This window comes from Vicugna pacos, chromosome 6, assembly GCF_048564905.1.
Source record: "Vicugna pacos chromosome 6, VicPac4, whole genome shotgun sequence".
Classification (NCBI taxonomy): domain Eukaryota; kingdom Metazoa; phylum Chordata; class Mammalia; order Artiodactyla; family Camelidae; genus Vicugna; species Vicugna pacos.
The window spans coordinates 13,099,866-13,114,198 of NC_132992.1; the positions used below are offsets into that span (position 1 = coordinate 13,099,866).

General features: G+C 37.5%; 1 protein-coding gene across 2 annotated transcripts in view; it reads right to left on the reverse strand.

The window, feature by feature from the left end:
• Positions 1-14,333, reverse strand: part of UNC13C (unc-13 homolog C) — a 471,320-nt gene that overhangs the window by 382,233 nt on the left and 74,754 nt on the right. The window contains exon 1 of one of the 2 annotated variants that reach the window (XM_072962394.1): positions 11,677-11,852. The exons of the other annotated variant lie outside the window; for it this stretch is intronic. The gene's annotated coding sequence lies outside the window, so the exon portion shown is untranslated. Of the gene's footprint in view, positions 1-11,676; positions 11,853-14,333 lie in introns of those variants that run through there. 2 annotated transcript variants of the gene reach the window in all.

Here is a 14,333-nt window from a genome sequence, read left to right on the forward strand (position 1 = left end):
GTGATCTATTTTTTTTTCACAAACACTGATGTGACAAAAAAAAAATCTGAGACTACCATGTTATGGATGGACACTTTCATGAGGTGCTGTTGGCAGTAAAGATGTACATGATCACTCTGCAGAACAAAACCTCAGTAAGGCTGACATTTCCTTACCCTTTTGCCCTATAATTCCAATTTTAGGTATGTGACATCAAGAAACTCTTGCTCATACATCCCAGAATACACATAGAATGATGTTTATTACATTATTTGTAATAGAAAAGATTATTATGATACAGTATGCATGCCTATTAATAGGGAATGAATAAATTATATATATATGCATATGATAAAATACACTAAAAATAAATGAATTAAACCAATAGGCATCAATGTTAATAGTTTTCAAGAACATAACATTGAGTTAAAAAAAGCAAGTTGTAGAATTATCTAGTATGGCCACCATTTGTATTAAATTGTCTAAATCACAAAGCTCTACTTCTATAGTATTTAAGGATAGTAAAGTAAACTCATGACAACATAGCCTGGAAGGATACACACGAAATTTTTTATAGTGATTGTCCTTAGGGAAGGAAGGGAATGAGACTCGAGAGCCAAATAACCTTTAAGGAAGAGCAACGCCTCCTCTTACATCTCACTATTCAGCAGCAAACCTATCACCCTTCTGTGCCTCCCATGACTGTCCCCTGCTCACCCTTAATTATGCTTTGGCTCCCCATTTGCTGAAATCATGCATCTTTTGGGGACAGGGAAACATCAGTTACTCAGGGGTGAAGAGCCAATAACACGGAAACAGTAATTACTTTTTAAAACCATTATCTCAGAACCAAAAGGCTTATAGAGATCATATTTCCTAGTAGTTTTCAAGTTGTGTTCCTAGAGGACCTATGGTTCCGAGAGGCTTCAGGGGGTGAGTAGGGGCCCTGGCCGCTAGGACCTGCACACACCAACTCTGATTCAAGTGCGCCATTTCTGGTGTTACCTGCTTTGTAATAGTGGTTCCAAATGAGACATGTTTTACAAAAACAGTACTTTTTAAAACGTAGATGAAAATGGGTTTAGACATTTTTTAAAATAAGAAAATACAAAGTAAAGTTAAAGTCACTTTCTACACCAAGGTCATATAATTCTATGCTGAACTGATTTGATGTCTATAGGATTTGGGGCACAATGGAAGGCTGTTAAGGAAGATCGGTTCAAACCTTTGGTTTCTATGCCCATCTCAGCATACTACCTACTAGACAGGATGCTCCTCCAAGGTCAAGTCAGACGTGAAAGAATAATTCTATCTAACTGGCCCACAGAGCAAGTTTGGTATAAATCCAGGGAAGAAAGAGAGGTACCACGTACTCCCTCAAATTTGGGAGTGTGCCTCATGCCCTGGTCCAACAGCTGGGAGACCAAGAGTCATGGCCAACTGTAGTGGTATTAACTTTTGGATTCACAGAACCTAGTGATAACCCCGTAGATAAGCCTTGTGCATTAAAGAAAGTACAAAGGCCTGTGAGCTTTTGGAAAGCAACTCTCTACTCTCATCTAAAGTTGCAGGACTTCAGGTTTCTTGCTTGTATGAGGCTCATCAGTTCTCTTCAAGGAAATCACTAAAAAGGGGGATAATTATATTAGGCACCAAAGCTCATGAGGGAGCAAATGCACAAAAACCAACTTTGATCTTTACTCCAAGCTTTGCTTAATGGTGTGGAAAACTAATAATCATTAATTTTCACAAAAAGATGTAATATGGTTAGAGCTATAATGTTCAAATAACATTCAATTATGTTTTTCCTAATGAATGGAAACCTCTTTTAGTCATCTTGAAACCACCTACCACAAAATGCATTTTTTAATTCCTATAATATATTCACCAAAAGTCTTCAAAACATGGAAAGCTCTCTCACCTCCCAGGCTATACACTGAAGACACAGAAGTCGATTTTTTATTCAGACCTCATTCAACCTAGCAAACAAAACAGTATTTTTCTCTATGCTTTCCGGTATAAAATCTTGGAAAACTATTCTTCTGTCTTCTGTAGAATTTTCTAAGTTAGGAATTATCTCTTAACATTTCTACTTTCAACACAAGGATCTGTAACCACACTTGGAGATGAAGTTTCAAATACCCCTTTTCTTCCCTGCTAGTGTGTAAGGAAGATAGTGTAGCCACCAAGCACAGTGACTTTGATGGGGAATGAACTGCCACCATCTGTCTCAGGTTTTCCACGGGGAGGGTGAATAGTCAACCATAATATCCCTATCCTCACCCCTGCAACTTACAACCAACACTATTTCATAATGATTCCACCTCTTTCAAGAAGTACATCCACATAAATTTTGTGAGGTGTGGATTATTCTGCTGATTATTAAGCACAGAAAACAGTTTGTAAAAAATTTACCTCTGCCGGCAGAGAAGTCGCTATTTTAAGCTTCCAGCTTTGTAAAGCATTAGTTGGAGGCTGAGACAGCCAGAGATGAAAACATGTTTAATCCTAAGTAGGAAACATCTGTTAATGCAAGGGATGCAGAAGGCAGAGAAGGTGGGTAGGGTATCCCCTGAGGCAGGTGGGAAGTACAGTAACTCCACTGGAGAGAAAGGAACTGAAAGCTTGCACCCACGTTCCAGGTTCTGGATGTAACTCCATCAATCAGAACTCCTCCCAGCTCAATGCATGAAAGCAAACCATCTCAAGATGGAACTGCCACACAGGATGCGTCCTCCTTTGAGTTTGGCGAGTGCCTCTGTCTTAAGGACTGTTTGGATCTGTAGTATCCCCCACAGTACACGCCTCCTCTTGTAAATTACTAAATTAATCAATGAAGAGAGATTCGAGTGACTGTGTATGTTTACCTCTTTTCAATCTACAGCCCCTATCTTTCAGCCAAAGTAATAGAAATGGAGAGAAAACAGCAAGTTACAGTTTAAAGGACAAGTCCCTTCCTTTGATCACTGATAATTCTCATCTAGCTTTGGGGTTAAATCTGTAAGCTAAGGGAAAACAATTTAAGGGAACTTGGAATAAACTGAGACTTAAAAACAAACCTACCACAATACTATGACTGTTACAGCACATAATTTTTCCTTGACCTAAATTGTTTGAGAGTTTAAATAAAAGGATTTAGTAAAATACTTTTTGTTGAAATAACAAAGAAACTTGTCAAATCATTAACTCTAAAAATTTGCTTCAGAACCAAAAAGAAAAGTCATTTCTACACAGAATAAAAACCAGATCATCCTTGTATCTGTTACACACTTGAAATTTTCTCTTAAGTATTTTTCCTGCTTTACCTTGTGTGGTATTCAAGTCACAGATACCATCATTCTCTTGTCTTTGCTCATAACAGTTTTCAGTAACTTTTAGCATAAAGGATTAAAATTTCTATCCTCTCAAGCTCAAAGTCTTCTAATGGGAAGTTTCACTTCAAAGGATGCTTCTGCTCTTTCTATGTAATCCTAGAATGAAAATAAGGAGACCTTAAGAGTTGATCTAATCTATTCTCATGTTTCCATAAAAGTGGACAGCAAACCCACGCCAGAGTAATGAGAATAATGCTACTTAATGTAAAATCCTGAGAGAAGATTCTACTTCCCTTAAGTGCTGTATAGCACATTAATTCCCTTTAAACCAATGGCTGTATTTTCATTCTGTAAGGAAGCAGCAGTGCCCCTGGAAAGCCAGTGCTACTCCTGTTCTCAGCTGGGTTCCAAGGTTGAATTAATGTCATAAATTTTAAAGCCTGCCTTCTTTTACTGCCTCTTCTGCAGATTGTGAGCGCCTTTAAAAAAAAAAAAAAAAAAAAGGAACCAGGTGGTCACCTTTATAACGGACTTCATGTTCCATCTCTGCACCTGGCATTAACTTGCCCATATCAAGCAAAACATGGAAGTATTACAAGTGTATCAGGAACTACACAGAACTGGCTTGGAAATGTTCATATTGACATTTGAGTGATTATCATTTAAAATTCAAATACAAAAGTCCTTTTTAGTTACAGCATTTCCCCCTCTTGTGCCTAGGTATTTTCAGCCTTATTCAATTCTTGGTGTATTAAAACTTAAAAATTCAATCAATGGCTCAGGCATATAATTGCAATATGGTATTAAGATGTAAAGTAAAGAAAACTATCCAAAATGCTACTCACAATTTCCTATCAGTGAAAACAGGTATTGTAATAAGGCATGTGCTAATGTTCTAATATTGTTCTACACAAGAATGTATTTAATAACAACATGTCAGAGTATTCTGCTGCATACGACCTGTGAAACAAACTAATCTGGAGATTTTGCATTTCAGGACTGCAACTTCACCCTAAGAGGATTTGTCATTCCACCCAGTAGGAGAACATAAGAGTGAGAGTACCCCCCTGAACCAGTATTCTGCCATGTGGCGCTTGGTCTGAAAACTCAAACAAGTGCTTCTTCTGTCCTGCCGGCCCACCAACTGCCAGTGCACCCTCAATCAAATTTTATAGTTGTCCAATTGCCTTTAAACACATGGGCTAATTTAATATTTTGGATAGTTTAAGCCTGAGTCAAATGGTAGGTACCCATTAAATGTCTTTTCAGAGGAGGAATAGGAGAATGAATACAGAAAGAAATTCAGCTGGTAAAATGAGATGAAGAAACAGCACATGGAACATAAAATAAGGGATTAATTTTAAGTGAAGAAAGGAGAAGGAATGACTTTTCTGCTGAAACTAAAGAAAAAATAACAAGAATGTATGTGAAATGATGATTATAAGCTACTTTTATTCTGAGCAAGTTCATCCCAAGTCATTCTGTGTAAACTCAAATCAGAATCACTTTTAGAACAGTAAATCTGAAAATATCCTCGCTTGATATGATCTTTGAAGGTTTAGAGGAATTTAGGTGGTCACGGGGGATTTTCAAGTTCTTGTCAATATTTATTCTCTTCAAGATGACTTTGAGATCAGTAATGATTCATTTTTATAAGAAGGGAAATCATCCACTCTGACAAACCCAAACTTTAGCCTTCAAATTCTGCTCTTTATGTGTCATTTCCTATTTCTATAAACACGAGTCTCAGAGGTCCCGTGATTCTTTCTCATTTCAAAAGGCAGATGTCTCTGAAGTGGAAACACTGCATTACTTCTATTTGCTGAGTGAGTCAAGGGATTTAGAAATACTGCTACACCAACAAACAGAAGTGTGAGAACTCATTACAACTACATCATTCAGAATGACTCTAGCACACAATGCACTCACTGCCTTTCAAACTTCAAGAGCAAAGAACCTACCTGGTGACCATCTCTGCTTGGGTGAGTCCCAAGCAACTCAAATTCAGTATATTTAAAATAGAACTGATTCATTCCTCCCTCAATTTTCTTCCTTCATTCTCTTTGTTTAAAAGATGGCAATGGCTTCCACTCAGTCAAGTCAGTCAAAAGCCTGAAATCATCCTAGACTTCTTATTCTATTATATTCACCCCCATATTCAATCAGGCTATCTGTTTGAAAACATCTTACAAATCCCTCATATTCACACTCTTCTACCAGTCCTACCACTACCATAATTCAGATTTTTGTTATTTCTGTAAGTCAGCATGGTTTTCCTGCCTCTGGTTTTTTTTTTTGTTTGTTTGTTTTTTGTTGTTTGTTTTTTAAGTATAGTTGATTTACAATGTTGTGTTAGTTTCAGGTGTACTGTAAAGTAATTCAGATACAGACATTCTTTTTCAGATTGTTTTCCATTATATGTTATTACAAGATATTAAATATAGTTCCCTGTGCTTCATATGATCATCTGTAGGTCCATCCATGTTGCTGTAAACCATGCCTCCGGACTTTAAATCAAAAACTACTAAAAAAATTTTTTTTCATTTGTAGTAGAGGGAGGTGTTTATTTAAAGTTTTCTATGTCTTATCTAAGGGCTTTACAATGCAACATCAAACTTGTGTTTAAACTTGATGAATTGGCCAAAAACATGTATCTCTTCTTGCTTTTGTGACTTCACTGAAGTGATAATAAAAATTAAAATACAAAAACAGAACTTCAGAATGAAAGAAGCAATAGGAAAGATCCCAAAATGGGTAGTTACTACAGTATGAAAACTTATTTGAACCACAAGAACCCCTAGCATATTCCAGACTGTGAGGCACCAGGTAGCACGGAGCAAGGACTAGAAGAAAGAAGCCAAAAGCAAGACAACAACTGAGACCACCTCACTATGGTATTTGCACCCCCAGCTCCTGTTCACCATGCACAATCAAGCGGTCTTGTCTTAGGAAAAGAAACACAAGGTTTGTTCTCATGAGAAACTGAATGTGAAAGGCCATAGACCCAGAAACTCTAGGCAAATGGTGGGAATGAGGTAAGAACAGCAAAGTGGAATAAAATCCTATACATGAACTGTTGAACTATCAGAACCCTTTCCCGCTCTGCAACCGGAATCACAGATGTTCTGCAGTTAGAACTGGAGGTTTCTCCTCTAGAAAAGTGAAGAGCCTCAGAGACAAGACTCCCCAAAAGTGACATCTGCAACACTTTCAGATACACACACCAGTGAAAATTCAAGCTTGCCACCATATTACTGTACAGTGTAATCCACCAGTCACCAAATCCCACCCAACTACACAAAGCCTAGAGTTATCTTCCTAGCACCTCATTCTTACATACGAACCAATAGGAAAGGATTACAAGACAATGAAAGACAAACTGGTGATATGAAAGGCAGACACAAACCAGGAGAGGAACCCAAATAAACCATAGTCAGTGTATGGAAAAATCAGGAAGCATAACTTAAAAACAAAACTATGATTATAACTTCTTTAGAGAAATAAGAAACTATATTGCATCATAAAAGAGTAAGATGTGATAACACGTAACTAGCGGAGAATAAGAAAGAACTCTTGTATATTAAAAATCTGATAGCCAAAATAAAACCATTCAATTAAAATGTTGAGGAACAGACTTCAGAAAATCTCTCAGAAGTCAGAATGGAAAGAAAAAGGGATGTACAATAGAACAGATGAGAAAACTAAAGGTCAACCCTGGAAGTCAAACCTCACATTCAAAGAATTCCAGAGAGAAGAACTAAGTAATTTGTGAAGAATAAACCAAATCAAGAGCTTAAAAAAAAAAGTTTCTACAAAGATATTTCCAACTACGTATATGCTCAACATTTTTTTTAAGTGAGCATCATATGGATTCTTTCTCAGTTACTGACTTTCGCGGTAACAGTCAATTTCCAGAATAGATACAGAATCCGAAAAAAAAAAAGATGGGATCATAGAAAACTTGGCAAATGAATGAACAAGGCAATCAATTACAGAGAGAACAAAAGATACTCAGGTAAATAAATTTAACAGGATTCTGTTGACTTTGAATATGCACAGTCATAGTAAACATAAAGAACTATTTCAATAAAAAATGCAAAATACAGAGCAATGAGAAGGGTGAGTAGAGGAGAAAGGTAAGAGCTTAATACATACCTACAATATGAATCTAATAAAGGCTGATTAATATTGAGAACCAAGGAATGGCAGTATAAGCACATTGTTTGGACATATGGAGGTAAACCTTTTGAGAGGTTGCTGTGAAGTCAAGTTCTGAGAAGAGGAAAGAGGTAAGGTCTACTCCAATTTCATTAAGAGTCTCTAAGATTACTGATGTCAAACTACATTATTTTAATATATAATTTTAATGATAATTGACTTAGGTGGCTTTGCTGAATGATAAATTGTTCTACCCAGCTTCCTACTTTCCTAAAAGCTTTGAACTTATTGAGAACAGAGACAGTATTTTATACATTTCCCATGTAGTTTGCGTTTCCAGTGTTCATTCTTTAGTGCAGATTTATGTTTCTATCTAGTGTGATTTTCCTGCTTCCTGAAAGACTTTAACATTCCTTGGAGTCTGCATCTGCTAGTATCTTTTACCCTCTGGCTGCTTTAAGATTTCATTCTTTTATGCTAAGAACAAAGCAAGAGGCATCAACACTTCCTGATTTCAAACTATATTATAAAGCTATATTAAAACAGTATGGTACTAGCATAATAATAAATAAATAGACCAATGGAAGAGAATCAAGAGCCCAAAAATAAACCCAAGCACATACAGTCAATTAATATTTGACAACGGAGCAAAGAATACTCAATGGAGAAAAACCATTCTCTTCAACAAAATGTGCTGACAAATCTGGATAATTATACGGAAATAATGACACAAGTGCTCCATCTTACATTATCCACAAAAATTAGCCTGAAATGGATTAAAGACTTAAATATAAAACTGGAAACCATAAAACTCCTGAAGAAAACATATGAAAGATGTTTCTTGACCTAGGTCTTAGCAATAATTTTTTGAATATGGCACCTCAACCATAAACAAGATAAAGAAATAATTGGGACTACATGAAACTAAAAGCTTCTATGCCACAAAAGAAATAATCAACAAAGCGTAAAGACAACCTACAGAATGGGAGGATATTATGTGCAAATCATGTATCTAACAAGGAATTAATATCCAAAATATATAAAGAAAACTTACAACTCAATAGCAAAAAAAAAATGAACTAAAAAATAGGCAAATGACCTAAGTAGACATTTTTCCAAAGAAAATACACAAATGGCTCACAGGTACATTAAGATGTACTCAACATCATTCATTAGGAAAATGCAAATGAAAACCACAATGACATCACCTCATACCTGTCACAGTAATTATCAAAATGACAAGAGGTTAAAAAATACTGGTAAGGATGTGGAGAAAAGGGACTCCTTGTGCACTGTTAAGGTGATTGTACATTGATACGCTCACTACAGAAAATCGCACAAAAGTTTCTTTAAAAAAAAAAAAAAAACTACTACATGATCCAGCAATTCTACTTCTGAAATGTATCTGAAGGAAACAAAAGCACTAGGTCAGAGAGAGATCTGCACTGCCATGTTCTTCCCCATGTTATTTACAGTACCTAAGACACAGAAACAGTGTCCACTGACCATGAATGCATAAAGGAAATGTGGTATATACACCATGGAATATTATTCAGCCATGAAATAGGAAATCCTGCCATTTACAACATGGATGTGTTGAGGGCATTATGCTACATGAAATAAATCAGAGAAAGACACATCATGTATGATCTCACTTGTATGTGGAATCGAACACCAAAACAAAAAAATAAAAAAATCATACAAATAGTATGGTATGAAGATGTGGTATATTTATACAATGGAATACTATTCAGCCATAAAAACCGACAACACAATGCCATTTGCAGCAACATGGATGTTCCTGGAGAATGTCATTCTAAGTGAAGTAAGCCAGAAAGAGAAAAATACCATATGAGATCGCTCATATGTGGACTCTTAAAAAAACAAAAGAACATAAATACAAAACAGAAACAGACTTATACACATAGTAGACAAACTTGTGGTTGCCAAGGAGGAGAAGAGTGGGAAGGGACAGACTGGGAGTTCAAAATCCGTAGATACTGACAGGCATGTGAGGAACAGATAAACAAGATTATACAGTATAGCATAGGGAAATATATACAAGATCTTGTGGTAGCTCACAGCGGAAAAAAATGTGACAATGAATAGATGCATGTTCATGTACAACTGAAAAACTGTGCTCAACACTGGAATTTGACACAACATTGTAAAATGACTATTATGCAAAAAAAATGTTTAAAAAAAAGTATGGTATGTATGAAAGTAAAGAGTAAATCCTAAGAGTTCTCAACACAAGGAAGAAAAATTTTTCTTTTTCTGTATCTATATGAAATGATGGACATTAAACTCACTACGGTATTTCAAAATATGTGTAAGTCAAATCATTATGCTTCCCAGGTGTAAACTTATATAGTGGTGCATGTCAATTCTATGTCAATAAAACTGGATAACTTTAAAACTAAAAATTAAAAAATGTAACTTAGGAAAAATTAAATCTTTATAACGTTCAGTCATCCTGTGGAAGAACAAGAGGTATCTTTTCATTTGGTCAAGAATACTTGTGTGTCTGTCAGGAATGCTAAGGTACATTTTACAATTACTTTTCAATAACTTTAGGAGCTATATGAAGGTTTTTAAAAATGTGATAACATGTAAAATGAATATATGTCATATCCTAAGCAGGAAAAACAACCAATATCTTAAATGCTAATATGATTCAAACTAAGTGATGTTTTAAAAACCTGTAGCCTTTGATGAAATTTTATTAATGTCAGCTGCAGACAGCAGCTCTGGGCAGCCAGGAAATGCTAGAAATACAGGGTTATTTTCTTTCTTGGATCTTCCTCTCAGGGCTCTGCAGGGAGCCAGCTCTTTCTCTCTTAAACCATAACATTTCTTGAAAGGTAAGCAGCTTCTCCTTCTTGGAGAGGGGGAGAGCGAGCCTGATATAACCAATGGAGTCAATGATCTGAGACAAAAGCTTTCTGAAGAGAGAGCTTGTTTTAGCTTTCTGCTGTGTCACGTGAGCATGACACGTGCCCTACCTACTTTACTGGCATTAAATGAGACAACGTGAAACACATTAAAGAGAATATGAAGTGCTTTCTCAATGTCAGGGACTCCCTCGGGTGCTTCAGGGAACTCTGGGTTCCAGTCTTTTCAGTGTCCTAATTAAAGAGGAGACAACGAGACCACTTTCAAACGTGTTTGTTATGGATGAAAAAATATCCACTCCCTCAGTGGTGGAGTCACTATTCTAGCCACAGTTGTATGTACGTTAGGTCGTTTTCAAGGGCTGAGAAGTCTGTGTTCCACAGCTGAGAAGACTTCAAGGCCCCATAACCTGGCCAGCAGCCTTGGGAGTGAGGCCGTCCCCACACTGCTGCCGGGAGATGCTGAGAAGGTGGGAAATAGGTTGACACAAAGGGAAAAAGTTACTGTCATTCTGGAAAAGATTCTGTAGACGCTCAAAGAAGCAGTGTCTGTTATATTTAACCAGGGAAGCAATATAATTAAAGAAAATCTCACATTTTATGTGTGCCCCTTTTGGTGTAAGCATAATTGTTCTCTGAGCTCACGCTCATGAATAGTAAGCATCTTTTGAGTAACTCAATACTTGGAAGTATTTTTCGGCGGAGAGATTTTTGAAATACTCCTCCTTCACAAAGTCCCGAGGGAACTCTCACCCAGATGAAGTAATGCAAGCAGTGGCCCACGCTGCAGCTGACCCCGCCGCCCGCACCAGGGTTGCTGCCCCCCTCCCCCTGCATTTCTCCCGGACTCAGATTGTTTCAGGTAAACAGCCCAGGAGAACACGGAGAAACCGGGGATATTAGCCTTTTAGGACCCCAGCCGCCCATTTCAGGGCTTTTCCTCCCTAAGGGAAGTGTCCCTGTTCCTAATCTGTCTCAGTGCCGAACAGGTCTTACTTTAGTCACTTACACTTTACTAGGAACACATCTGGCGTCAGGAAGGTTTTGTCCTTTGTATCAGAATGTCAATCTTTTAAGCAGGGAAGAGAAAGGCCTTATTTGCTATTAAAATAACTTTAGTCGTCAGCAAATAGGTGTGTGTCGGGGGCGGGGAGGCATATCCCCCTGCCCTTGACTCTCACCCCTTCTGTAAGGGAGGTAAGTCCCGAGAGAGAACTAAGTTTAGTTATTTGGGGTGCCCTGGGTTCACCTGACTCATTTGGGTACAAGGGTAGAGAGGAGGAGCTTTCTTTTTCCCTCAGGGTCGGGGGGTGGGGGGGCTGCCATCTTACCTGCGCTCAGTCCAGGTAGCGGCTTGTGACCGCACAGGCCGCAGTCCCTGCCGAGCGGCCTGCTCACCGGCTCCGCTGCGCTCTTCCGGGCTCCGGCCTCCCTAAATCTCCACCTCCCGTCCCTCCTTCCGCTTCCCCCAGGTCTCAGAGCCTGTTCTCACCCTGCTCCTCCCTGCCCAGGCCCACCTGCCCTGTTTCAGTTTCTCCACCCAACTCCGACTCCTCATGGAGTTTGCAGAGTGGTTCCCATCAGTGAACTTATCCGCAGCGTCCGGCGCGCCCGCACGTGGAGCTCACGGGCGAGCCGAGTGAAACGCGGACCCGCACGCGGACGGGAGCCCGGGTCATCAACCCGCATCAGGCTCAGGTGTGCGCGCACGCGCGGCGTGGGGGAAATCAAGGTGCGCGCACGCGCGGCGTTGTGGGGGGAATCAACGCCAAGTGGAGAAAGCTGACGGCAGTAATTGCAGGTCCCGGAAACCCTAACAGAGAGTGAAGAAACACCTAAGAACTAGATTTTGTCTAGAAATACACTATCAATTATATTGTTTATAATCTTCTCCCAGTCACCACTTATTCTATTAAATACAAAAGATAACAAAATGGACTAAAAAAAGTTTTGTTCTTTATGACCTATGTTAAGCAGTTTGCTTATGATATGCCTTGATGGGGCTTGCTTCACGTTTTGGATGCTTCGCCAAAAGGGGAAAACCCATGGCAGATTTATAGAATTTTAAATCCTTTTGCTTTTTTATGGAAGAAATAATGTGTTCATGCCTGTTTCTTGAATTTCCTTTGATAGTGTTTTGTTAATCAGATTTCTCCTCCAACCTAACACTCAGGGGATCCACTATTTCTTCTCCTTTGTTTTCTGCTATTGGAATCCCAGGGTTGAAAGTATTTTACCAATGATAAATTCGCTAAGCTTTGTAGGTGTCCTGATGCGATTATGGTAAGGCAACTGATATATATCTGATACAATAATTAAGATAAACAAACCTGATTTTTCCATTATTCCATTTAGACTCTGTGAAAAGTACCATGAAAAATTCCAGGTATTAGGGCTCAATGTATTAAAGAGTGAAAAACGAGTTACTGTTTATTGACATACATCTCAGTGAGATTGTTCTCAAGCAGGTACAACAGTCTAGAAGTTTCTCCTCCAGTTAAGTAAATGTATTTGAAAGCTCAGTCCTATAAAATGGTAAAAGTAGCAGCTACTAATTATTAAGCATTTACCCTGTAGCAGGAAGTACTGTGGAAAGTTTGAATCTACTATCTCAATTTTATAAAGCTCTTAAATTATTCTCCATATCACCAATATGAAAACTGACTTTTCTAGATCACATAGCTAGTAAATAGTAAAGCCAAGAGTGTAAGAAAGGAATGTCTTTTCCCAAAGCCTGTCTTATTGAACTTAAAATTTTTACATACTGTAAGAGGAATCATTCCCCTTTAGCCATTAAAAGTTAATTGAGCCACTATTGTCCTCACTTCAACAAGTCATTAAATCACCTGCCAACAATTTTCTTCTTGCTACTCCACAAAGATTGGGATAAGACATCCTGAAATCAGTTCCTCTGATGAGGAAGGAAATAAATGTTTTTTATAAATCTACAACATAGCAGATAGTAAGTTATATTATTTCACATTTATAATCTCCTTTATTTTCACCAAAACTTGTAAGCTGCCTATTATTATCTTCATTTACAGATGAGAAAACTCAAACTCAAATAAGTGATTCCTCGTCAACCACTAAGTTTCAAATCTGGCTCTGAAGTAGATGCCAGTGATTGCAGTCTTTCAGCTGTATCCTACTATGTTATTGTAGTAAAGAAAAAGCCTGAACGATATTAAGAGGCTAATAGTCCTTAAGATGTAACTTGCCAGCAGTCTCCTGACATTTATCCCTTGAAGTAAAATAATGTCCTTGGTTTTATAGTTCTAAAGTGCAGATGGCAGTGGTTCACTTTCAGTTACCAGAATTTTCAAACTCATACTTTGTAGTTTAGGGCAGTTCATCAGTGGCCTTACCACTTACTGGATACATTAAGAAAAACATAAATCCGGATCCAAAATGGACCCACCTGAGGAGACCAAAATCATATAGCCATAAGTCTAAGAAAAAAATAGACTAAAAAAAATGAAGCTTTATTGTACAAAAAGGGCAATATAGCATGATGGAAATAATATGACCATCAGAATGTCTATGGAGTTTTCCATCAAATTTGAACAGATTCTTAAAAGTCTATGAAAGAAAAATGGCTGAAAATATTCAAAAAAAATACAAATTTATAATAAATAATACTTCATGTAAAACTTAATATAAAGATAGAGTAAGATTATGTATTTGATTTAGAGACAAATACACCAATGGTGCAGAAGATAGAGCCTCCAACAGACTCTGCATGTATCTTTATCTATAAATATAAATATGTATTTTACATATCCTAGGTATAAAACAGAGGTAGTATCATAGATCAATGGGGAAAAATGGAAGATTGAATAAATTATGCTGGTATAATTATATACTACATGAAAAAATAAAATTGGATTTTTGTCATGTTATTCCACTTTAAAAAGCCCGAATTAGGGAACTAGCTATAAAAATTAAAATTGAAGAACTTTAAGAAGAAAACTTAGGAGAATATATGACC